This window comes from Rhipicephalus microplus, chromosome 5 (genome assembly GCF_043290135.1).
Source record: "Rhipicephalus microplus isolate Deutch F79 chromosome 5, USDA_Rmic, whole genome shotgun sequence".
NCBI classification, from domain to species: domain Eukaryota; kingdom Metazoa; phylum Arthropoda; class Arachnida; order Ixodida; family Ixodidae; genus Rhipicephalus; species Rhipicephalus microplus.
Window position 1 is genome coordinate 1,731,977 of NC_134704.1, and position 26,680 is coordinate 1,758,656.

The following is a 26,680-nucleotide window of genomic DNA, read 5'->3' on the forward strand; positions in this document are numbered from 1 at the left end:
ATCGGTAATACCCTGTGCTCAAGTTCATCAAATCGTTGCTTTATTACGATGTACATGCATGTAATTAGGTTTTGTAGTTCATAAAACATTTCTTTAAACAATTCCTTAACCTTGCTAATCGAAAAGTTACCAGCTTTTTCTGCTTCTTCCTGCACCCTCCTTATGAGTGGCGATGACTCTCCACCCGTTTGCAAGGAAACAGATGTTGGGGCTCGATTAAGCATTGGTATTTTACCAACAGAGGGGGTGTTGGGCATCGTACCCGCGTTCCTCACCTCCTGAAGCTTCGCATTTTCTTCTTTTAGTTGCTTAATCTTTTCTTTAAGCGTTAGGTTCTCTCTAGTAATCTGTTCTAATATTTTTTTAATCTGCATCATTTCCTTTTCTAAGGCGAACCCTATAACTTTACATGGAGAGGTGGTGCCAGAGACCACACTTACAAAGCTCACCTGTGTGCTGCCGCTCCCTCGAGTGGCTCTTGAGTGGGACCTTGGCCTTGATCTTGATCTTGTTTTGGAGCGGAACCTGGACTGTCTTCGACTTTTTTCTCCAGTAAGCTTTGGGAATATGCGGAGTGGCCTCGTGCGAGGCCGTTCCCACTGTTTTCCTTTTAGTGTCCCTGTCCGACTGCTGGCTGGTTGTTGTGTTGTGGTCGTTGTCATGGCATACGCCGACTTCCTTGTACTGGTAGCAGGCTTGAGCACACGCTGCCCGTGCTTCCTCCTCGTCTCGCCTCGTACGTTCTTAGCGACGTCTCCTAACCAGGTACGGTATCTTGTATATTCCCTTACATCTATTGTCTCCAGTGGGGCAATTTTCGCCACATAACTTGCATTCCACTTCACAACTGTGATCTTCGCTGGATTCTCACTTCCACATTCCTTGCACACCTTGTCGTTGGGGTAGGGACACACATCTGCTTTATGTCCAAGTCCCTCACAAACGTAGCAGACATCAAAGTGTTTCCCGTAGAGCATGCACTTAACGAGCATCGCTCCATACCTCATATATCTCCGAACGCGAAATCCCTTAAACAGCACAATAATATTGTCCATGTTTTTCATTCTTTTCGCATTAAGGACTCCTGGGTTATGTGAAGTGACCAAGTTGCTAAGGCTGTCCTCTGGGTGCTTACCAGCGCAAACGACAGGGCAGGAGGGGACAGGAGAAGAGACGAGACAGAGCGCTGAACGACAACATGAGGTTGGAGCGAAGAAGACAGGAAAGGGCCCGTTGTATTAGATATGAAACTCAAGAGACAGTGGGATTGGGCGTGTTGGTATAACATTATAAAGGGTGCTTACCAGTGCAAATGACAGGGCAGGAGGGGACAGGAGAAGAGACGAGACAGAGCGCTGAACGACAACATGAGGCTAGAGCGAAGAAGACAGGAAAGGGCCCGTTGTATTAGAAATGAAACTCAAGAGACTGTGGGATTGGGGGGTTGGTATAATATTATAAAGGGTGCTTACCAGCGCAAACGACAAGGTAGGAGGGGACAGGAGAAGAGACGAAACAGAGCACTGAACGACAACATTTTTAATACAAGGGGCCCTTTCCTGTCTTCTTCGCTCCAGCCTCTTGTTGTCATTCAGCGCTCTGTCTCGTCTCTTCTCCTGTCCCCTCCTGCCCTGTCGTTTGCGCTGGTAAGCATCCTTTATAATGTTATACCAACACGCCCAATCCCACTGTCTCTTGAGTTTCATTTCTAATAAAACGGGCCCTTTCCTGTCTTCTTCGCTCCAGCCTCATGTTGTCGTTCAGCACTCTGTCTCATCTCTTCTCCTGTCCCCTCCTGCCCTGTCGTTTGCGCTGGTAAGCACCCCTTATAATGTTATACCAACACGCCCAATCCCACTGTTTCTGTCCTCTGGGCTCTTTTCCTTGGACACCCCTCGTATGAGTCCCTTTAAAGTGTTCTCCGGGCCTGCCCTGTATGCACAGGTCTCAAATTCCTGCTGATCTATTTGTACTTTGGTAATGGTTCCATATTATCGGGCTCGATCCTCGGATGCCGTGCTGATGACGAGTATGTTCTGCGTGTTGTTGATGCACATACTGTCTTCCACAGCCGCCTCTTGGCCAACCCCCGCAGCGTTGCGCAGGCAGCAATATATGCGATCCATACTGTATTCTGAGATGTTAAGCCCACCACGTAGGCGCACAATGACCTTATAATTTTCTCTCGGCAGATAGGCAGTCTACTCACCTTGATGATGAGTGACTGCGGCGTATGTCAGGGGAGCAGCAGTCGGAGCCTGATGGAGCGAAGGCGAGACCTCTTCGGCGACCTGGTCCCTGATGATGCTTTGGAGAGGGGGCGCCATTGGGGAATTTGACTGGTCGTGAACAAGCGGCATCGGTGAAAGCTGGCGAGTGACCTCTTCACGAATGAAATCCTTAATTTGTTGCAGCAGAGATGAGTTGTCAGGAGCAACAGCCAATCCCAACATTGAAGTCGCGTGTGAATGAGAGCGGCGCGTGGCTATGCGTTGTTTGCGCAGCTCATCAAAACTTTGGCAAAGACTGACAAGTTCAGACACTGTGGATGGGTTATTTGCCAGCAGCATTTGAAAGACGTCGTCTTCAATCCCTTACAAGATATGCCTGATCTTATCTGCATCGGCCATTGCGACATCAGCGTGGTTATACAAGTCAACAACGTCTTCAATATAGCTGGAGAATGTTTTACCATTCTGCTGCGCGCGGCCATGCAACCATTGCTCGGCTCGGAGCTTGCGAACAGTGGGGAGCCCGAATACTTCCGTCACAGGCATTTCGAAAGCAGCCCACGTCGGGAAGTCGCGTTGATGGTTTCGATGCCACACGCTGGCCACGCCACTCAAATAAAATGACACGTAGCTGAGCTTCGCAGCGTCATCCCAGCTTGATCACGCTTACCCGTTCGTATTCGGCGAGCCAGTCTTCAACATCCTCCACTTCTGTACCGCTCAAGATTGGTGGGCCACGTTGGCGTGATGGGCCAGGGCAAACCAATGTGGGCACCAGGAGAGCAGGTTGTTGCTGCGGTTGCTTTGGTACTTCATCCGCCATTGCAGAGGCTGGCTTGTGTTTCCGGCTGCGAAGTTCCAGGTTGGCACGACCCAGCAGCTCCACCACTTGTTACGGGTGTTTATTGGGGTACACAGCAATCGGGAAGATAGCACTCAAAGCGTAGCCAGGGAGCGACAGGCGAGCGAGCTAGGCGATGGCAATGCGCTTCCGCATGCGTCCATTTTCTTCCTCACACTGGGAATAAAGAGGCCGATCACCTTGCCTTACGTGTGCCCACAGCGAGGGTGACTGCCGAGAAATATCGTACCGATTTGACAACGCGCATCAGCTGATCTGCTGATATCTTCTAAAGCAGCACTTTGATAAGAGTGCTGTAAGCAGACTTTTTCCTCCTCGTATTTGTGGTCATGAATTGACTAGTCATAACAGAGCCCTGTTGTAGAATCTCATAGCTGGTTCTTTATCAGTGTGTGACCGATTGTATCGTCAAAGACGTGAGAACAATTCGATACGTTCGTCGTGTGGCTCCTGCGAGACACTACGAAACATAATTTTACAGTGACCTACATTCATTGTGCAGCGAGCTTTGCTCACAAAGAAATATGGCCCTATTGGACTTGGGTGCATGACCCTTGAGGATTCCTCAGGAGGATGTGCTTCTAGGCGTGACCAGGCCCTGCTTTCTTAAAGCAAATTACCTTGGCCTAGCATTTATAACCATGTTTTTATGTGACTGTATATTTGTGTTTATGTGTGTGTGTTTTTTGCTTGCCTTTCTTTCCTCTTCTCTCTCCTTTTTTGTTCCCTCCTGCCTTCCTTTCCTCCAAGTCTTCCCTTTGGGAAAGAGCAGACAGGTGTTGTGCCCCTATACTAGGTGGCACCTCTCAGCCTGTTCACTCCCTATTTCCGCCATGTCTTCATGTTTTCTATATATACAAACCAAATTATAATAATGATAAATAGCATGAGGCCCTGTACAGCAATTGAATGCAGCCTTGTATCATCTAAAGAATGCTTGGAAGTGCTGGAGTAGCGACGTGCAAGCAGTTGTCTCTTTTAAATTGCACATGTATTTCATGCCTATGTTTTTTCCTGGAAAAAATCTAGGCAGAATTCATTCAAAAATAAGTTCTTGAATCTGAGGTTACTTGAAGCAAGCTACAACATAAAGTTAATATTTTACCGATTTGAGCAAGAATTTAAAACATTAACTAAATAATGTTAATTACATAATTATCACTTATTCATGAAAAAATACAATTTGTAAGTACACACAACTACCACAAATGTACGACAAATAGAACTTTCATAGAACACCTTTTTTTTTTAATCTTGGTCCAAGTTAGCTGGGATAATCTATATATAGTATAGCAACTCAAAGGGGGGGGGGGGGGGGGCAAAATTTGTAAAATAAGAAACAGATGCACAGGCCACCATGGCTTGAAAATCAGTTCATTAGGTACTCATGCAACTGATGGTTGAGCTTTGGGACCATCTGCTGCAATTTATCTCTGCTCAGCTCATGGCATCGGTGACTGTTGATGGTCACTACGAGTGCCTGCTTTCGATGCTTGCTTTTCTTCTTGATCAAAGCTGAGCATTGGCCTCGGAACATTCCTTCTTCCGTAACTGGTCAACATCTCGTCTTACTGGTCTGTCTGGCACTCACACTGTAACTATCCAAGACCCTGCACTAGGCTTTACAGTTTTTTGAGTTCATCTTTCACCCGTTCCGAAGTTATGAGCATATACAGCAGCACCAGGCAATGGCAGTGGCCACTCATTCACATCACTAGATGAATTTGTGCATACAGGAGAGGAACATGCATCCAATCATGTTTGAGATATTTAAAGAGTTCTAATGGTGATTTCCCAGACCTGTCTGGCATCTTCCCGTAATTGAAGAGCAGCTTCTTCAGGTTATCTTCTAGCCATTTCATTCCTCATCTAAGTTCTTGAGGCAGTCCCTGTCATAGATCTTTGAGGCGTGTGCTTTTGGCATTGAATTGAAAAGACGCTGTGCAGCACAGCAAACATGGTTTAATAATAATGAAGAAAAAACTTGAAGTAAAATTGAACACTCAGTAAACAAACAACAGCAAAAAAACTTGGAAAGACTACTAACAAAATCTCCCAAAGTAAACTGACACTAAATCGATTGGTTCTTATTACATATATCTGTAGTCACTAACATCAGTCTGATCACCTTAACCAATGCCTCCTAGAAAAATACTATGCCTAGGTCGTCACCAGCTTTGTCATTAGAGAAACGCTGCCACATATTTTCAATGGGCGCTGTGTGGCGTTGCTCGGGTCTTTACCATTGGAGCCAGTGAGAGCGGCGATGTCGGCAGCATTGTGTCGATGAAGCAGCGCAGCTGACTGCTTTGTGTGGGTGGTTGGTTGCATGTACGTGAATCTCGTTAGTTCAACAAACTTCAGTCATTTCATGCTACAAAGCTCGGCTGCAGATTAAGAGTTTTTCGCGACAGGTATTGTCTTTCAAGCAGCTTTGTGGCAGCATTCCTGTCAGTTACATTGTAGGGCACAATACAGCATTAAATGTTGGCGCCTGGTTGTCTCTCGAAATCGCCTCAAGTCACTCAAATAGCTCTCAGAAGGTATGTGCAACTTTTTCCTGAGGCTCGGCGTGCATTTGGGCACGCAGCCAAACTGGATTTCTGGGCAAAATGAACATACGACTCGAAAACACTTTTATTTTTCTATCAGCACATGAAATCAAGGCAAGAAAAGCTTGCCAAGAACAGGTATTCCAACTTTTTTCTCATGCATTTATTTCTCTCAATGTCTGTTTTTACGCAGCATTGTCACCTCGTTGATGACATTATGTTGCTAGTGTGTTCGAGGTGCGTTTTATCAGGCTCTAGTTTGACCAATTTCACCGTTGCTTTTGACAACCTTGCCATCCTTCCCACCGACGCGCTTTGTGTCGTCTGATCAAGTTACAGACACACCTCTTCAGGTAGCAAGGAGTTGCGAGCGGCTCTATCAATTGTACCAGGTCGATCGGGTGAAAAGAAGGAAAATGAAAAGGGTAAGGCAGTACTTTTGCGGCTCACGTCGCAGGCATTGTCAAAAGGTGCAACAGCTGCTCCAATTGTGCCAATTCGATAAAATTCCTGATTGTTGCGCCAAACTGCGCTAAACCCAAGAAATTAGCTGAAATTCCTCCGCACTGTGCCAAAATTTCCAGACAGCCTCAAAATTTGTTTCACCGGTGCTAATTTTGGTGAGAAATGTAGGCCACATCGGCCATTTGCAGCTTGCATCATCAAAGCGCGCAGACCTGAACTATAGTGCGTAAAATATACTTACAATATTCGAGGCACCCACTCTAAGCTCGTGAGATGTGATAGACCAAATAAAGTAGCAACACTGCTTTCCCATTGGTCCGCTGACCGCTACTGATACCTATCAATGGGACGATGAAACTTCAAGACTGAAATTCATTGTTGCAGCCACCAACGCTTCACAGGAAATATGAATTTCCTTGCCTGGAAACATTACAATGGCTTGTTAAGAACTAAAGCTGGATGCATATGCCGCATGTTTTTCGTGCGAACAAGCTCAACGTGCTGCAAACACCGGCATTGCTAGCGACCACGTCGATAGACATTACACTCTACACTGGGGGCGCTGCGAAAAACGTTGCACCCAGCGTCCCCATTGGCGCACAAACCATAAATAAGTAGTACAAAGAGAGCCGTCCGCAAGCAAACCTGCAAAAGCCCTTTTTTTTTTTTCATTTGTCTTGAGGCATGGTTTCTTGAATATTAAGGACCTGGCAAGCTCCTTCCTTCAATTCAACCTTGTTTCAGAAAAATACGAAGCTCATGAAAATGAACTGCGAATACAATATGAAAAATGTGTCAGTTATTTTGTCGTACTGCTACTGGCAGTTTGAATGCAAGTGAGCATCACATGACACAGAGTTCGAGACAAGCACTTTGACGTGCTTACTGTAACGCCTGAATGCGTTGAACTTGGGTATATGCATGATGCCAAAGCGATGAAGTGCCTACACGAGCGGTGTTTATTTTACGATCAGTGGGACGAATCTCTCGTTATCCGGCACAAATAACCCTGGCAATTTTCACCTTTGCAGTTGCATTCTCCATTGACCTACCATTTCCTGTGAGTTGTACTGATTTATTGTGTGTCCTCTTGACGGTTGTCATTCATTTGAGTATACAACTAATGAGAATGCATTTGTGTCTACTTTCTCAATGTACAACGAAACGCAGAACCGAGGCGTGTGAGATAGCTTTGGCAATCGTGAAGACCAATGGCAAGAAAAAACTGATTGCGGTCGTGATCATTTTGAAATTTACCTGTATGACATATCTGTTTGCATTTCTTAGTTAAAGGATGAACTTAGAGATTTCAAAGCCCTTCATGCATAATGTTGTGTGGTGGCGAGAACTTCAGTTACTTCACATTATCGGTAGTCGCGGCGTGTGCGATGTTTATCGCGCGCGTCATTTGTATACTGTTGTACGGCACGCACTGTGGTCAGGGACTTTGTTAAGTTTCATAATCAAAGTTACCACAGTTCTTCATTAAGGCAACCCAAAGCAATAACAGGAGACCTACATTATCGCGGTTTCTTAGAGTGGCTGTGGAAAGCGCGAGTAATTCGCTTACCCGACACATTCGCAATGGCCCGTATCTAGCACTCACGCCGTTCTGTTTCGCAAAAGCTGTGGAAATTAGTAAAATGTAGTCTTTTACGCCCGCGGCCATTCACAAGGCAACAGTAGCGTCGACTGGGGTCTTTTTTCATAGAGTGCAGAGCTGTTGGGTCTGCTCTTGTTTTCGCCGTCGTTATGTTGATTGAACCAGCAAGCACTTCACGGTCATTGGGAGATGCATCCGACTAGCAGAGGGAACTTCATAGCTCTTTTTCTTGTAGTGCCATCATCACCATCATCATTTCTCAATCACCGCACCGCGCCTCTCGCGCAGCTGATGCTAGCTCGAGCTGCGCGAGGATTAGAACGAGCTCACACGCCTGGCGTGGCGGATGCTGGTAGCCGACGTGGCTCCGCTTCAGGCCTGGAATAAAGTGGCGAGATCGACACGGCCCCATCGGCCGCCTTCGATGTCATCTCACGTCTCTCTTCTCATCGCCGCTACATTGGTGACCCGGAGAACACGCCCTTCGCCGAGCGGCCCGCGGCCATGTTCCCGCAACTCTGCCCGCCAGTGCCGCGGTTCCAATCGACCTACCCCAAGGTATGGTTCATGCAGCTCAATGCCGTTCTGGCGTTGAATGGCGTCACGGACCAGCCGCTGATGCACGCCATTCTTCAAGATCAAGACCCCCTTCCGGTAGAGTTGCGTCATCTCTCTGGCACTTCAACCTCCAGCCAGCAGCCTTACGATGACCTCTGCTCTGCGGTGCTTGCCAGCTATGGCCTCACCTACCACCCGCTGCCGTTCACCCGCGACTTACAGGTTTCGTCTGCGTCGCAGCGTGCGGTACCCTCCGGCCCGAAAGTCTTCACTGACCGGGACCTAACTTCCCCGACTACGTCTCCTACAACATCTCGTCCGGCCACTATCAACGCGAGTCCCGCGTACGAACCCCCATCCGACGAGGTTCAGAACATTTGTGCTGCACGTGACCAGTCAGCCACGAAATTCGACGAGCTTCTTCAATACGTTCCTGTAGCCAACGACTGGGTCGCCACGAGGTGCATTTTTTCGAAGTCCTCGGCCGATTGTCCCTTGGGCACTCTCGCCACCCGCATGTCTTCTCCGGCCTACACAGACCACGATTTCTCAGACATGTCAGACTCCACGACGGCTTCATCGCCGCATGCCCCGGAGTCTGCCAAGACTACGGATATCCTCACGCTCAGTATTCGCCCCTTGGTCGCGGAAACTTCAGCGTCGACGATGTCCGAAGGCGCCTCCCCACCCACCTCGACGCTCTCTGCGTCCTGCCAGCAGCGACCATCTTCAGCCCCGCATTCTCCCGCAGCCGAAGTTAAAGTCATAAGCCGTCAACCACAGCCAAACTTCCGAGAGGCTGCGACTATGACTGACGCAGCTGAGGACGACGTACCTGGCGCGCCTATGGCACTGCAGACTACATATGCCACACATGCTGTAGAGGTTGTCATCGATCATGCAGACCTGCACACCAACCCTCATGCGCGGAGAACCAATGGTCTTTCAGGTGTGCCACCCGATCCTCCATCAAAGCTCACGTTTTCTGAGCTTCACAACTATTCCCCAGAACATTTGGCGCCGGATGCAGTCCGCCACACAGGCTCGTTGGTAACAACAGCGACGACGTGCGGTCCAACTGCATATCTGCCGCCCTTGATAGTATGCCAATGAAATCATCACGTTCGGCATAATACAGAGAGGCCCTTTTTCAAGCCTCTTGCTAAACAGTCATGTGTTGCAGCCTTGGCCTTCAAGACGGCACAAACACCTACGAGGTTTTCCCGACGCAAGGGCCAACCACTTGCCGTGCACATGACTAGCCGCAATGCACGGCGCAATCCGTCGACTTGGCCACACTCCCCGGCATGCCGGTCGCAGTGCTACACGAAGGCCGGTGTTTCATCGACAGAGACGTCCGCACCAGCACGACCGCGACGCTGCTCCTTGTCGACAGCATGCTCGGCACCCTGTGCGCTGTCCGAGACCTCGCTGTGGCTGTGAAACTTCAGTGCTCGGTCATCATGGGTGCGTTCCAATCCTTCACACTATTTCGCCCACATTGCCAGCGCGAGCTCTTCAGCGCCTGTCCACAGTTTCAGCTGTGGGCACGTTTGTCAGCCCCGTCTACTCGAAACGGCGGGTGCGCATTCGAATGGTCCCGCCGCGTAATTGTGGGATGGACGTGTCTATGAACACAGCGACCCGGCACTTCCTTCTTCGTTCCTTGCGATTCTCCCAGAGTCACCCACCGGAGACACACTGCCTACTGATGGCCCATAAACGTTGACAACCTGGACTTGCCAAATGAACACTTTATGGATTGCCGTTCATGCATATAGCATTTGTCGCTCTCTTTCTTTTTCATATGCCTTCAAATCGCGCAAAGCGCTAGGGGGGGAGCCCTGTAGTGCCATCATCACCATCATCATTTCTCAATCACCGCGCCGCGCCTCTCACGCAGCTGATGCTAGCTCGAGCTGCGCGAGGATTAGAACGAGCTCACACGCCTGGCGTGGCAGATGCTGGTAGCCGACGTGGCTCCGCTTCAGGCCTGGAATAAAGTGGCGAGATCGGCACGGCCCCATCGGCCGCCTTCGTCGTCATTTCACGTCTCTCTTCTCATCGCCGCTACATTCTAATTGTTCAAAACACAAATACACTTAATGATTAGCTCAATCTATGTTTCAAACGCTGTAGTCGCATCACGTTGCGGAGCTAACTGTGCAAGAGAGTCGCAATTTTTACTACTCAGAAATGCATCGCCAGGTGGCTCAGCGTGTCCACAAACCTCTAGAATGGGACATCTATTGTTTTAGCTCTGATACATAAAATATTTATATTTGTCTTGAAGTCACGTCGTCTCTGCCACGGTACTGACGATAGATATCTGGTACCATCACTGGGCCAAAGGGCGCGCGCCGTTGTTACTTCACCTGGTCGAATGCCCCTTGCAAGGGAGCTAAGGCGGCACCTAACTCCACGGTTAGGGGGAAAAACGGGCTGGAAGTGGGCTGGTGATGTAGCGGTTAGAAAATTTCCTGGCTTTGGTTCTAGTGCTGTTGAGCCACCTTCGCTTCAGTACACCAGTGTCTTGCGAAAATGCATATTGAGATTTAAAAGGGGCTCTTAGCACTAGTGGAACACTGCATATTTTGTTCAGTGGCTCATGCATTTGTGTGCCGCACAATTCTCAATACCAGTTTAATCACCGAGGTCTAAATAAGCTAATGGCAATCATTCAAAGCAGTGTATGACATTTCTGCTTTCCCAAAAAACCAAACTAAATTGTGTGTCGTTTTTTTTTTGCCACCCCTACTTTTCGGTTTTACGAATCTCCCAAAGTTCAAGGTCACGAGCTTGGCAGAGTGATAGTTAAATTCTCAGAGTCTGTAAAATAATTTGACGGGCACAGCAAGTGCTAATATGGACTTTATCACTGTTTGTTCAGCAGAGTGGTTCAAAATACTACTTTTGATTGGAATAGCAGTGCTCATGTTCCCACTGCACGATTTAGGTGATGTTGAATGGTTTATCCGTGTCTTTTTATTTCTAAACTTAAAGCCTTCTTTTTTTTCCTGCTCCAAATTCAATATTTCATCATAAAAAATGCATGTTTTTTCTCCCTATAACCTGTTCCAAATTTTTAATTTAGTGCTCCAAAAATTGCTCCTACCGTATTTACTCGCGTAATCCTCGCACTCGCACAGTTCTTGCACCCCCCACATCGCTCAACAAAAATATGATTTCTTTGTTTTCTCGAGTAATTATCGCACCCCCGAAAACTGCCGCAATAATGTCGTGTACTCGTTCCAGCCACTGATGATGATAACGCCTGCCATCTGGCACTATCTCTTAACTATAAAGCGTACTATTGCACGGAGATTCAATCAATCCAAGCCAAGCCGAAGTGGCCAGTGCGCGTTGTGGCGTGTTTTGTATATTGTGTCAGTAATCTTGTCACATTATGAGGCGATACTTAAGCTACATGACTGCTTTCAGGTTGAAAGTGATTCGCAACTTTCACCACCTAGAGAGGGCGCTGGTGCAAGCCCAACATAGCTGTTGTATGGGGGATCGTGCAGCCGGCGCACTGGCAGCCGCCACCGGTCTGCCCGTCACTTTGACCTGTGTAGTATTTTCAGCTGCAGCCACTGTGTTGCCAAGGCTTTACTGAGAAGGTCATTGACTCTAGCATGTATTATATCTCACACTGCATGTTGAGAAACGCATGTGTGGCGTATATAGAAGGAAAAGAAGTTTCGAACGCTGGGTAAATCGTCTGTGCTGCGGTGTACAGCTTTGTGAACGCTGCTCGTGCCATGGATTGGGAAGACCGAGTGGCCGTGCTTGTGCAAAGCAGGAAACCTCGCCTTTGACTGCACAGCGTCTGCACAGCGGCATCCAACATATTTTGTGATTGTACTAACTCAGCAAGCAAACAATAAAGATTGCTACTACGACTCGCAGTAACTGTCCGACTTCACAATTACCGTAGTAGAAACTGCCAGCGACAAAATATAAAACACCAGCGAGCCGCCAAAGTAAGCCCGACTGAACGATGGCATGGGCTGGCTGCGTGGAAATCCCGCAAACGACAGTTACGACGGATGCCGTATGGTGACGCCATCATCTGTGAAAGTTGCAAATAGATCATGCACTGAACAACGGCAACGGGGCTGCCGGTAGGCCCTTCGGAGTCTACGAGTTTTGTGTTCGCTACTGGTGACGGCAGCTGAAAGCCACCAAGACCTGTTGGGCCTGCCGTGTGCCTAAAACTGAGATTGATGGTATGATGATGATGAAATAAACATTAATTTTACAAATCAGTGTTTCCGAGTTTGTTAGCTCGGGGTGACCCAAGGTGGGAGGGTCCCTTATTCCAGGAATCCTCTGGCCGCAATCGCCTCCCGGGCCCTGGCGACAAGTCCTCGTTGGTCGTCCAGGTCACGTGCGGCAATCTTGGCCTCCCAATCTCGCCTAGGGGGTCGATACGTGCAATCGTTGCGGACTTGGTATTGGCATCTTCATGGCGCCACGAACACTCGAGTAGTAGGTGGGCCAGTGTGTCTGGCACGTCACATATCGGGCAGTTGTAGGCGTATAGCGTTAGGTAGATTCTATGCAGTAGGGTGCTGTGTGTATAGGTGTTAGCTTGAAGTCTCCGAAATGCTGTTGCCTCTTCTTTAGTCAGCTTGGGGTGAGGTGGCGGGTACACTTTGCGAGCTAGATGATAGTGTTGTAGGATGGCGTATGTTGGTGGTATGGTCTCCACTTCTTCTGCAGCGCTGGCTAACCGCGGGTCAAGTGAGGCGCTGAGGAAGGCCTGGTTGACGTGACCGCGGGCCACGGCGTGAGCCGCTTCATTTTTCTCGAGCCCCTCGTGTCCCGGCACCCATACCAGGCAGGTGTAAGGAAGCAGAGTTCGGCTCTTTCTAAGAATTTTGAGAGCTTCCGCAGAGATTCGGCCTCGCGTGTAATTGCGGACAGCGGATTGAGAATCTGTGAAAACTATGATCGCGTCCTTACCAGTTGTAGTGGAAAGGGCGATCGCTGCTTCCTTGGAAGACTCGGAGCTCCCCGCCCGAAAAGTGGCGAACGCCAGCTCTTGTCCTTCTGCGTCCACCATACTTGAAGCGTAGGCATTTTTGCCAGGGTATTTTGCCGCATCGACAAAGCGAGCGTCTGGATCGTGCTGGTGTCTTCTGCAAATGGTGTCAACTCGAGTGATTCGTCTTTACCGATGGTACTCGGGATGCATGTTACGTGGTACTTGGGCGATGCTGAATGATTTTCGCATGTACGGCGGCATCTTCTCTTTGCGTTCTGCCTCGCAGATGTAGCTCTCGCTGTAGCCCAAGCGCTCAAGGACGGATCTGCCCGTCGACGTAAGCTTAAGTCTCTCGAGTTGGCTTGTCCGTTGGGCTTCTGCGAGCTCTTGCCAGGTGTTGTGTATACCCATTCTTAGGAGTCTGGTGGTCGACGCCGTTGGAGGTAGCCCTATGGCGAGCTTGGTAGCTTTGCGGATGAGCACATTCAGCTTGCGACTTCAGATGTCTTGAGGGCGAGGTACGGGGTTTCATAGGTGATTCAGCTGGTTAGAAGAGCCTGCACAACTCTCAAGGTATCGTTTTCCTTCAGGCCACTGCATCGGTTTGCGACTCTCCTCACGAGGTGCGTGAGCTGGAAGACTATGCGTTGAAGTCCAGGAAGCGTGGCGGCCCCTGATCCGCCGTGGTGCAGGTGCAAGCCGAGCACGCGAAGCCAGGTGACCTTCGGTATTTGGACCCCATGAAGGATGATGCATGGGTCTGGCGCTTCGCAAGTTGGAGGTCTTCCTCGCGTGCGGGCCTTGAGTACCAGTAATTTCGATTTTTCAGGTGCGCAATGGAGACCGCAGCTTCCGAGGTAGTTCTTGATGGTGTTGACCACCTCCTGAAGGCAGCTTTCTTGCTCTCCAGTGCTATTGCCTCACGTCCACAGAGTAATATCATCTGCATAGATGGCGTGACGTAGCCCCTGTATTTTTGATTGAAAACGGGGCAGCATAAGGTATGCCATGTTGAAAAGGAGTGGCGACAGGTGAATCCTTGAGGTGTACTCCTGTTCGGCAGCTCAAATTTTTCGCTCCGTATGTTGTATATTCCCACCGTGGCTGTACGACCGGTGAGGAAGCTTCGAACACAGCCATAAATCTTGAAACCGCAGCCAGTACCTTCGAGATTTTGTAGTATTGCTTTATGGCTAACATTGTCGAAGGGGCTTTTCACATCAATGGCAAGTAGGGACGACTTGCTATTCTTGCTCAAGTGATCAACTAGATCTTCCTTGAGGAGTGAGAGGATGTCCTGCGTAGAAAGCAGCTGGCGGAAGCCCAACATGGTGTCTGGGAAGTACCCGTTGTCCTCAAGGTGCGACGTGAGCCAGTCATGTATGATATGCTCAAAGAGCTTGCCAACACACAAAGTACGAGTAATGGGTCTAAGGTTGTCAACAGCTATGGACTTGTTGATCTTAGGTATCATAATAACCTAGGAATGCTTCCATGTGGCTGGAAGCTCTCCTTTGTCCCAGCAGTCATTGTAGTACTGTAGGAGAGCAGCCATAGCCTGATTGGAAAGCTGTCGGAGGTGCTTGTTGACTATCCCGTCTATGCCTGGACTCGTGTTTTTTGTAAGCTTAGAAAGAGCTGCTTGAAGCTCTGCTGGTGTGAAGGACCTGTCAAGGTCGGAGTTGGGCATGCCTTCGTATTCTTTGTGTGGTGGTGGCATTGCCGCTGATTGGACAGGACCACGCAGCTTGTTGCATAGTTCGTGGAGCAGGCCTTCCTCCGAGCCGTCGTGATTATGTGTTAGCTGACGTACTCGTTGCCACTGCTGCGTCTTGGTGGGGCGGTCACCGAGGAGAGTCCGCAGCAGGCGCCACGTCTTCTTGGTGCAGAGCGTACCCTGGAGCTTATCGCAGGAGCCGCGCCAGTTGTGTCTCGCTAGGTTTTCGGCATACTGTTGCGCCTCTTCTGTCAATAAGGAAATTCTTTTCCTGAGTTTTTTGTTCAATTTCTGTGTCTTCCATCCCTTCAGTAAGGCTCGTCTGGCCTCCCAGAGGTGGAGTAAGTGGGAATTTACTGCCGGATTGTCTTTGTTGAGCTGCATTACTTTGATGCACCGTTTGGCGGTATCCAGAATCTTGGTGAGCTAGGCGTCTATGTCCGCTATTGCGTTGTCACCATCTAGCTCGTTTCTTAAGGCATTACAATCTGTCACTCTCGCTGTGCCTGTTTTTGTAGGTTGTTGGTCATATTCGATTTCGAGTTGAATTATGTGGTGGTCACTGCCAAGTGTCTCGGGGAGGTAGGTCCATCCCACCTTCTTGACATCTCGTGTAAAGGTGAGGTCGGGCGCGGTATCTCTCAAGACACCGTTTCCCACTCTCGTGGGCTGGAGGGGATCGTTCAACAATGTGAGGCCGTGCTGCTGAGCGAAGTCGTGGACTCTCGCGCCTTTTCTGGTAGTGATGGCATAGCCCCAAGCTGTGTGGGGCGCATTGAAGTCCTCTACAACTACTAACCGGCGACCTTTTGTGCATTTTCTGAGTTCGCGGACGAAGTAATCGTAGTCCCTGAGCTGATCTCACGGTGGGCTGTACACGTTAGTGATGTAAAGGTTTTGTTGTGATTTTCGTTCTGGTATGACTTCCTCGATGGAGTGTTCAACTGTAGTGTCTTCTATCTTGTGTACTTGGGCCACAACAGTTTTCTTAAGTAGAATGGCGGTTTTCGGGGTCAGAGTAACGGTGTTGTATCCTGCGAGCCGCACTTTTTCAGTATTGTTTTCTTGTAGAGCGATGAGGGCGGGTTGATTTACTTTTATAAATTCTTCTATATTAGCCAGCCGGGGTCTGTATGATCGACAGTTCCACTGCCAAATGCGAAAAGTTGGTTGCAGAGTAGAAATCTTATTCTTAGAGCCTGCCATCTTCGTGAATATCTGGTACGTTTACTTGCTCTGCTCGCCATCGGGAGAGAAGGAGTGAGAAACTTTTTCTCTCTTAGGACGTGTTTTGTTTTCTGCCATGGCAGTCTTCAAGTTTCGTGTGACTAATGCAGTTGTTCTTGACATAAACCACGAAGTTGGTTAGCTGGGACTTGAGATCGTTGGTTTGGGCTGTGTGAGGGTCCATCCTATGCCTGAGCATCTTGAACGTGTCATCAATTTGGGCGGAGATGGGCTCCAACTTCGCCAGGATGAGGGCTTTGAGCGTCGACTCGACTGCTGATGTGCGTTGTGGCTCTACTGTCGCCGTGAGCTGCGAGTCGACAAGGGCGGCGACTTTTGTTTTTATAATGGAAAGTACTTTGGCCTCCACGATAGCTTCAATATTTGGTGTGATGAGTTTCGTCTCTAGTTGCTTAGCTTGGTGCTGTTCTTCGAATAGTCAAGTGAGCCTCTCTATGCTTGCATTCTGCTTCTCTATGATCTTTTCTTGTTCATGGCACAGTTTTACGAGCTTATCGACAACTGCACCTAGTTTCTGGAGCTGGTCACGCTGGTTTTGCAGAGTTTTTTGCTGATTCTAAACCATTTTTTTCAAGTTCTTGAATGCAGTAGATTTAGTAGATGAGCAATCTGGAGTGTTCTTGTTGTTCTGTTAAGTTGAATCAACGCGAGTTGCATCAGCATAGCTGAGGCATTGGACGGAGAGTGAGCGGAATTTTGTGCAAGACCTGGGGCGCGATCGCAGAATAGACCTAGACTTGCTTCGGCCGCGCTGCAATGTGCTGCTGGGGCTAGGAGATGGTTTGTCAAGCTTGGTGGTCTTCACTGCGGGAACTACAACCATTCTCTCGGGCTTTCGCCTTCTCGAGTGTTTGTTGTCTAACTTGGTAAGGTGGTGGGTTTGGTCGTAGCTTCTTCTTGCAATCCTTGCCGGCGGTTTCATGGGGCTGTTCGCATATTTTGCAGTTGGAAATACATTCGTGATCTGTGGTGACTGCGTCTCGTCCGTACTTGTAACAGAAGCCTTCTCTGGGTCTGGGACAGATGTCTTGTCGGTGCCCAATGGCACCGCATTCGCAACACAACTGCACAGAATTTCGATAGAGTTTGCAGCGGTAGTATTCACTTTGGTAGGTGGCGTAGTACGGGACGTGTGGGCCATCCAAAGTGATAACGGCGGTAGAAGACTGACCAAGCATGTGAGCGCCAAGGACCGTGTATCGTGAGTCGACTCGGAGGCCAGCTACAATTTTGGCACTGCTGGTTCCTGGGAGAAGCCCGTAGATGACACCTCTGCATACATCGTCGGGATGTTTCACTTGGGGTGCACACTGAAGAAAGTGCTGCCTAACTGGATGGTAGCAATGCTTCTCAGGTTCGTTGCGCGTTCTGTGTCAGCAGTACTAGCAATTATAATGTTTTCAACGCTCTGCACTTGAACTCGAACTTTGTCGTAGAAATCTTATTGTGTGAGACCGCTTGATCGTTCGATAGCATGCGTAATTGATGTTAGACTCGATTTCGATAAGTCGAGTCTGGCTTGTGGCCTATAGACGATTTTAAAGTCGTCTGTAGCAAAAAGGGCATCCTCAAGTTGTGTTGCTTCGAAGCTTTTTGCCTGGGAACGGGCTCTTTCTCGGGCTTCTCGTTGTATGCTTGAATCCGGTTCGGCGCTCGTTTTTCATTGCATCCGACTTGCAGCCATTCTATATGCTCCGTCTCTGTCATTTTGCCACTGTTGACATCATACGTCCATGCCGATTTCTCTGTGGGCCTCTCAGCGTTCACTTCGGTTTGCATTAATGTTGGTTCTTTTTGTGGTCCTGTAGTAGCCATCAACATGCTTTGAAAGCCTACATGGCTGGTAGCAAGGGGCGTCTCCCTCTAATCAGGTTTTCTGGTCAAGAAAGAAATGCAAGGCTTCTTCCCAAGCCCGCGCATTCGGCGGGTGTACATGCAACGCGAGCCACAAGTACAAGACGCGCTCGCGCGTCGGTCGCGGCGTAAGGGTTAGCGGGGAGGATCTTGGCGTCGAGATCTTAAAAGTTCGGTGTAGATAATCACTCACCACTTAGTAGGAGGTGTCCGTCCTTTTCTTGCAACTTGGTGAATTGGCCAGCGCAAAAACCCAGGAGTAGCACAGCGTTGAACCACAAAACCTAGCATGAAAAGCAAGAGACCATGTGAAGTGCAGCCGCACTCCATGTCCCCCTAGCGGAAACTCCTGGGATTGATGGTAAACTTTATTTCTTCAGAAGGAAACTGCGGACGATTCTACGCCCGCAAGGTCCGCAAGGCTTTGCGTATGGTATTTTAATTCTCCACTATTTGCTTCCACTTTTTGTGTCTCAAATAAATCTCGTGTTGTGTTAAACCTCTGCTTTTTTTGTTGAGGTAAGTTTTAATTAGTACTTCCGAAAGCTTGCTGTTTGTTGCTGTTGTGAGAATCCCGATTTGCGGCCACTTCCTTTTTTTTTTCGCTCTGTACGTTTTCGTGAAAAGTTTTCCCTGCATAATTCTTCCCCCTCCCCCCAATATTGCATCGGTTTTCTGGCAAAAAAAGTGTGAGGATTATGTGAGTAAATACGGTAATTGTATTTGTGCAGTTGCACCCCTCATTGTCTTTTTCACGAGGTATTGCCTTAACCTTGCTGTTAGGTCGTAGCTCAAATTGAACCTTGTTGCTTCCATCGCCGTAAGTCCATTTAAAGTGCTGGGTTGATGTATTCAACAATCTTTTTGCAATCATTACTCCGATGCACAACAGTGAGCCGTGCTGCCGTGAGCCTTTTCTTGGTCACTCTCAGTGACGGATTCTTCGTTGATTTGCTGTAGTACGAGCCCACCCCAAGAAGAAGAAACACTCAGGAGCTGCAACTCCGCTGCTTGTGGCGACCAGATAATGTCACATTGCCTGAGAGTGAATACGGCATCTTGCGGCAGAAAAGAGAATTGCCGCTGTTTTGGTTTCTAAGCGAACCAGTCAAGCACGTTGCTCGTGTTCTGCCGCAGTCACGAAGCTGGGACGTAGATCGTGTTTGGCCGTGCTTAGCCGGTATTGTTTCCTTGTCTTTTGTGTGTGTGTGCATTGTGGCTTTGCACTGCAAGGTGCCGCCAACTTAAATGTCTCCGTCCGAGCATTTAATTTCTTTTATTTTATGTGACGTTATCTGGATGCCTGCAAACTCAACTGGGTTTTCACCTCCTCAATATTTCTTTCTTCGTGGCCCGGCCTTGCTCCAAGTGATGATGTGGCATTTCAAGGATCATTGCTGATTTACGTTTCAATCAATCAATCAATCTTTCTTTATTGGCATCAGAAATGTAATACATTGCAATCAATCAATCAATCTTTTTTTATTGGCATCAGAAATGTAATACATTGCAAGTAAACTTGCAGGAAGAGGTCTCAAAGTAACAAACCACAGGTGAGACCTCCTATTTTAATACAAAAGAAAAGCTAACAATGAAAGAGCAACGTTTTTTTTTTTTTTTCAAGTGTTACAAGTAAAAAAAACATCTCTAAGTACTCAGATTAGCATTTTAATAATTCTATACAAACAAGGCAAGATATAAGAAATTAATCAAATGCAGCAGGTATACATTTAATGAACATTTTTTAAATTTTGTTTTAAGAACATGAATGTGCATCATGTCTTTCATGTCATGTGCTATAAAATTCTATAATAAAATTGATGAAAAAACAATGCTCATTTTTTTATGATTAGTGCAAACTTTAGGTAATAAGAGGTTATTCTCGATCACCAATCTAGTTTTATTCGAACTCTTCAACTAGACAGTAGGAAATATGTCGATAATGAGGGTGCAGTGGAAAACCTTGAAAAACAAAACACACACATTATAAACATACAATAGGAAGACGGGTAATACGTCAAACTGGGGGCAAAGAATAAAATGTGATGGCATCTGACGTGGAGCAAAAGTTATGAGTTGTGTTACATGTGTAGATTAACGGATGGCCTGGTGGTAGTGACTACCGTGAACAGTAGGCCATCAGGCCCACGAAGAACATGAGAACATGCTGAGCCCTTTGCCCAGAACGAACTCTTTATTTTTTCAAAACAGTCATCCTCGCTGTGCCACGCTTGCACAGCTCAACACAACTATCAGCGCAGCGTGGGGGCGCTGCATTTGAGCTAACTTTGTAACACTCCTCCTCTCTTAGGAGGAACACTACGGGGAGTACCTATTCACCGGTTTCCTAGTTCTCGTGCAACGTCGCAACTTCGGCGTGCTAGGCGTAGGCACAACAGAGTCACTGCTCACATGAACACCGCTGTTGAGCACAGTCCCGTCACTCTCCGTGGCACAGCTACTCCCAGAGAAGCTAGTTCTAGGTGGCTGTTCCTGATGAGGCACTTCCGGAAGAGCTAGTGCATGGAGAAGCAGCGGCTCCAACTGTAGTAGAGCTGCAGCGATAGCAGTTTCAGGGGAGGCCAATGTTTCTGTCTGCACAAGGCGCAAGTGGTTGTTGTGTCGGTTTCCCAATGTGCCATCTTCAAAACTGACACTGGCTGATGACGGAGTGACGTCCACAACACTGGCAGGCACCCAGAGTGTACTCCTGCGAAAGTTTCGTGTGTACACGTCATCACCTGGCTGCAGTGATGGAGCCTGCCGCGGGACCCTCTGTGAGCATACAACTTTAAGCTTGAGTTGTTTTAGGAATACAAATGCCTGCAATCTTGCATAGCCTCAAGACATCCAACAGACTCTTGAACATTCTTCCCGTCAAGAGTTCATACGGTGACCAACTTGTCACTTCATGTTGTGTGGTCCTATAATGGAACAGGAACCTGAAGATCCGTGTTTGAAAGTTCCCAGAGCCAGACTTCTTGAGTTTGTTCTTCACAGTTTGTACAACTCATTCAGCTGCACCATTTTAGGCAGGGTGATACGGCGGTACAAGCATGCGGCGTATTTCATTTCGAGTTAAGAACTTAAGGTACTGGGCACTGGTGTAGGCAGGACCGTTGTCGGAAACTGTGACATCAGGCAGGCCATACTGAGCGAATGCAATTCTTAAGGCAGAAATAGTAGCTTCTGCAGATGTGGAAGACACAGGAAAGACTTCTATCCACTTTGAGAACGCATTCACAATAACCAAGATTGTGTGACCTAGGAATGGTCCCCTAAAATCAATGTGAAGCCTTGACCAGCGTCGCTGTGAAATAGGCCATGGTATCTACTGAACTGGCTGTGCAGCTCGATGTTGAGTCTGGCACGTAGCGCAGCTCTTCACGCTGTTGGCAATGTTATTGTCAATGCCTCGCCACTAAACATGGCTCCTGGCAATCATCTTGCTCTTCTTGATACCCGGGTGGCTGGCATGAAGAACACCAAGAACTGAGGCCTGCAACGACTTTGGGATCACTACTCTTGATCCCCAGAGCAGGCAACCCTCATGGAGACTGTGTTCTGAGCTTCTGGTATTGAAAGTGTTCCACTCTGGTCTTACTTGGAGGCTCTCTTCTTTCACTTTCAGAACAGCAAGAACAACATGGCCCAGAACTGGATCATTTTGTGTGGCTTGGGCCACAACACCCTGTGAAAGGATTCTCGGATATGCCTCCTCTAGCAAAAAGATTTCAGCAGGTCGTGGTAATGCAGTAGTGTCAGTTGGAAGAGGCAGTCTACTAAGAGCATCAGCATGGTCGAGCTCTTTGCCAGGCTTGTATACAAGTTCGTACTTGTAAGCAGAAAGCTTCAGAGCCCACCTGATAACTCGAGGCGAAGTTTGCCCGAGAACAGGCTTGTTGGCACCCAGCAGTCCAAGAAGTGGCTTGTGGTCACTGTGTGCTTCGAATGAGATGCCCCACAAGTACTGGTGAAACCGATCCACACCAAACACTAAAGCCAGTGCCTCCTTGTCAAGTTGACTGTAGTTTTGTTCTGCTTTTGACAAGCTCCTCGAGGCAAAAGCAATGGAATGTTCCCGGCCATCAGCATCGTTGTGCGCCAGAACTGCACCTATACCATGAGGCGATGCGTCTTACCTGAGGCAAACAGGCCTGGCAGGGTTGAGATGCACGAGAACTGGAGCTGATGCCACCAAGTGCTTGGAGGCAGTGAATGCATCTTGTTGTTCATGTCTCCACTCCCACTTCTTCCCTTCACAAAGAAGCAAGTGCAGTGGACGAAGGAGTGACGAAAGGTTGGGTAAGAAGCGCCTGTAGAAGTTTACAATTCCCAAGAAATTCTGAAGTTCTTGGACATCCTGAGGCACAGGAGCATGCGGAATGGCTGCTACCTTGTCAACATTTGGGGAAAGGCCTTCCTAACTGATGGCGTGCCCGACATGCTCAACTTGTGGCACAAAGAAGTGGCATTTTTCAAGTTTCAGCTCTAGGCCAGATTCCTGAAGCTTGCTAAACACAGCACAAAGGTTCTGAAGGTGCTCAGCATCATTTGCGCCAGTCACAAGAATGTCGTCGAAATAGGCTGCTACATGTGGCAGTTCCCTGAGCAAGTTCTTTATCTAGCACTGAAATATGGCAGGAGCAGATGAGACACCAAAAGGCAAACGAGTATACAGAAATAACCCCATATGCGTCAAAATGGTGACCTACTCCCTAGAGGCCTCGTCAAGGACAACTTGCTGGTACGCATCTCGCAAATCCAATTTTGTGAATTTCTCACCTCCAGCAAGCACAGTCCACAGGTCTTCGATCCTTACAATGGGGTAATTATCCACTGTTGCCACTGGGTTTATGGTGACACCAAAGTCTCCACAGATTCTGATGCGTGCATTCCTTTTGGTCACAGGAACAATAGGTGCAGTCCACTTTGCTGTCTTCACTGGAACGAGAATGAAATTTCTTTTTAGTCTATGGATTTTTTGAGTTACTCCATTTGTCAAGGCATACGGCATTGGACATGGCTTGAGGAACCAAGGCGGAGCATCTGAAGGAACATGTAGAGAAGCTTTAGCACCCTTGAATGCACCGAGGTCTTCTTCAAACACTTCGACGTAGTCTTGGACTAGGTGTTTGACGTCGGAAAGTGTGTGGATGTTCACTTCAACGTCGGAAATGCCGATGCCTAGCTCACAAATCCAGTTGCATTCAAGAAGAGTGGGCAATCTGTCTCCGGTCAGAAAAATAGATAGGTCGGCCTCCTTGCCATGAAACTTCACGCTGATGTCAGCTTTGCCCTGAACTTTTTTTAGTTCCCCAGAATAGCTTTGCAGAAGCACTTGTGACAGCTGCACAGGAACCGAAGGCAAAAGCTGAAGAAGACGCGAAATATGAAGTGGTAGCGGCGTCCTGCTTTTGTATAGTATTAACATGATGACGGTTACTCGACGACGATGAACTGCAAGCCAAGAATGAACGTGCCTTGGTAGGGCTGTTGCTTTGGGCTTGGCTGTCCCTTCGTCTTGAATTGCACACCTTTGCCAAATGACCTCGTTTGTGGCAGTAATTGCAGATTGTCTTCACATGCTTGCATTTTGATGCAAGATGTCAGTCCCCCCAGTGGTAGCAGGTGACGCCCCAGAACCTAATGAGACACGGAGAGTCGAGAAAGCGCTGCTTGTGTTTGCTTGCGCTATCTCACCTGCGTCCTTTTTCCTGCTTCTATTGCCAGGGTGGTCTGCACGGTGCGTAGAAGGTGAGGTTTGGTTTTTTTCAGAACTCTTGTCTGGACATCCACGTTGTTTATGCCACACACGACGCGGTCGCGGAGCATGTTATCGAATTCAGCCCTGAAGTTGCAGTTCTCGGACAAGCTTTGTAGTGCTGCGATGAATTTGCTGACAGATTCCCCTTCCGCGCGAATGCGCGAGTTGAAACGAAAACGCTGCATAAGGGCAGAGGGCTTCGGACAATAATGACTTCCAAGAACTTGAAGAATATCGTCCAGCGTCTTGTCACTGGGCTTGGCGGGCTTGACTAAATTGCGGAGCAAAGCATACGCTTTCTGCTCGCAGCAGCTGAATAACACGGCAGTGCGCTTGTCTGGGGCGACATCATTTGCCAGAAAAAATGCTTGGAGCCGGTCCACATAACAGGGCCAGTCGTCCCCTCCTCCCTCGAACGGCTCGAGGTTTGCCGAAACTTGGCATGGTGACCAGATGGCAAAGCGGTGCGGGAACGAAGACCTACATAAAACTTCCTTTCATCCTCGTCGCCAGTTGTTACATGTTGAGATTAATAGATGGCCGGGCGGTAGTGCCTACCATAAACAGTAGGCCATCAGGCCCACGAAGAACATGAGAGCATGTTGAGCCCTTTTCCCAGAATAAACTGTCTTTATTTTTTAAAATGACTACCCCCCCCCCCCCTGTGCCAGGCTTGCACAGCTCAACACAATTATCAGCGTGCCGCGTGGGGACGTTGCATTTGAGCTAACATTGTAACAAGTTGCATTGGTGGTTTTCACAATACCTTCAATGGCTAAAAGTGCACTGAATATGAATTACCTTATCATGTAATGCAAAACTGAATTGACGAATGCATAATACTATTTCTTCAGAGTGTTGATGTTAAAACACATCCGTGACTTGACGCATGCCCTTATACTGCATGAAATCTTTTTAGAAACAGAGTTGATATGTTGGTGAAATTTCAAATGTGTGTCCAATATACCATATTTGCTTGCGTAATGAACCCATCTTTTTTTTTTTTCAGGAAAGTTGATGTTAATTTGGGGGGAAGTTTTATTACACGAGAGAAAATAGTCACGAGAGTGTTAACAGTGAACATTTCGCATGACAGTTTTGCTTGTTCTGGCCCGTGAAATGCACAACGAATTGTTTTTGTAGGCTGAAGCTCTTGTTTTCTCTCTTCACGAACGTGCACGGATTAACACGGAGTGGTGTCCAGCCACTTGGTTCCCATGCTCCAGCGCATGCTCGACTAACTTTAAGTTTAAAACCAGCTGTGTAGCTAGCATACCGTCCGAACGCGCCCTGCATGCAGGTGTCCCCAACTATGTCCACGCCCCGTCGCGATGTTCTAGTGGCTAAGGTACTCGCTGCTGCTGACCCGCAGGTCGGGGGATCGAATTCCGGCTGCAGCGGCTGCATTTCCGATGGAGGCGGAAATGTTGTAGGCCCATGTGCTCAGATTTGGGTGCACATTAAAGAATCCCAGGTGGCGGAAATTTCCGTAGCTCTCCACCACAGCGTTTCTCATAATCATATGGTCGTTTTGGTACGTTAAACCCCACATATCATCATCATCATTCAACTAAGTTCACTAAAACCAACTTGACAACAACGAAAACGCAGTGTCGAATGGTGGTAGACAAACGTTGCTGGCGACATGCCAATGGCGCGGTGGGTGCTTTGCATCGCATTCGTAATGGTGGGCACGTGGCATGTTTCTATGCCATACACCCGCTATCTCTGAGGCCATTCGTTTGTTTTTTGCTTTGTTCTCTTGCCGATGTGCTTACGTGGCACCCTAAGCAAAGAAGTTTCTCCTGCATTCAACAGATTGCACTCTGCCGCAAAAAGTGCTACTTTTAAATTTTGATTGACGTCGTCTGTGCTTACACTGCTTGCAACTGTTTAGCATGGTTGGGAAACTGTGCTTTGACACTTATTGCATTGTTTTTTTGTGGCACAATAACTTGATCTAGCGTTGTTTCGATCGTCAACGGAACTAGCTATCACACCAAAATGAAGGGAACAGATACATTTTTTTTTATTTTTTTCAAGGATCAAGGTTGGGGGTGGGTTCATTGCGTGAGTAAATACGGTAACTCCTAAAAATGATGTATGATGACTAGAAGGAATAACCGCTGAGTTCACAAAAAAGTGAGGATTGAATGCTAGTTTTTTGTTTAGAGAATGAAAATGCATAAAACAGGTTTTAGAGGGAATATTCAATAATATAGTACAGTTGGACCAGTCAACAAGAGAATAAGGTCAGCTTTAAGTCTGGACAGGAGAGTCACGGAGTCCAAATTACAAGAAAGGGGAGTCGCGTCATCAGTGTGAAGTAAACAAGAAAAATAATTAAGGCAATGCAGTAAATCATTTATGTATATTAAAAATAATAAGAGACCCAAAATTGAACCTTGCGGAAAAGCTATGGTTATGGGGTTGGAATTGGATGTAAGGTTATTGACCGAGACCTCCTGATACCTATTAAGAAAAAAGCTATGCAATAGCCCTAATGCGGTACTAGTTATGCCATAATACTCCAGTTTAGGAAATAGGATGAAATGGTCAATACTGTCGATTGCTTTAGTAAAGTCGACAAAGACAGATCCTGTGACATATGTTATCATTAGCAATGAATCAGAAGTAGAACTGCTGTGAGTGCATTCAGGGCAGCTGATGCAGGCTGCAGCACCTCCGCGAAGCCTCACCCGAGCTTTGTCCAGGTCAACGGCCACGCTACGAGATTCCACCGTCACAACCTCCGAAAGCAAAGATCCACTGCTTCCCGTCAGCAGAACGTAGTCTCCAATGCACCCTTCTTTTTCTGTAGCCACGTAAACAA

The 26,680-nt window shown here is 47.9% G+C and overlaps 1 protein-coding gene across 6 annotated transcripts in view; it reads left to right on the forward strand.

The window, feature by feature from the left end:
* The window catches only part of LOC119174040 (intermembrane lipid transfer protein VPS13A), a 1,344,268-nt gene that overhangs the window by 900,527 nt on the left and 417,061 nt on the right, over positions 1-26,680 (forward strand). The gene's annotated exons all lie outside the window — the stretch shown is intronic.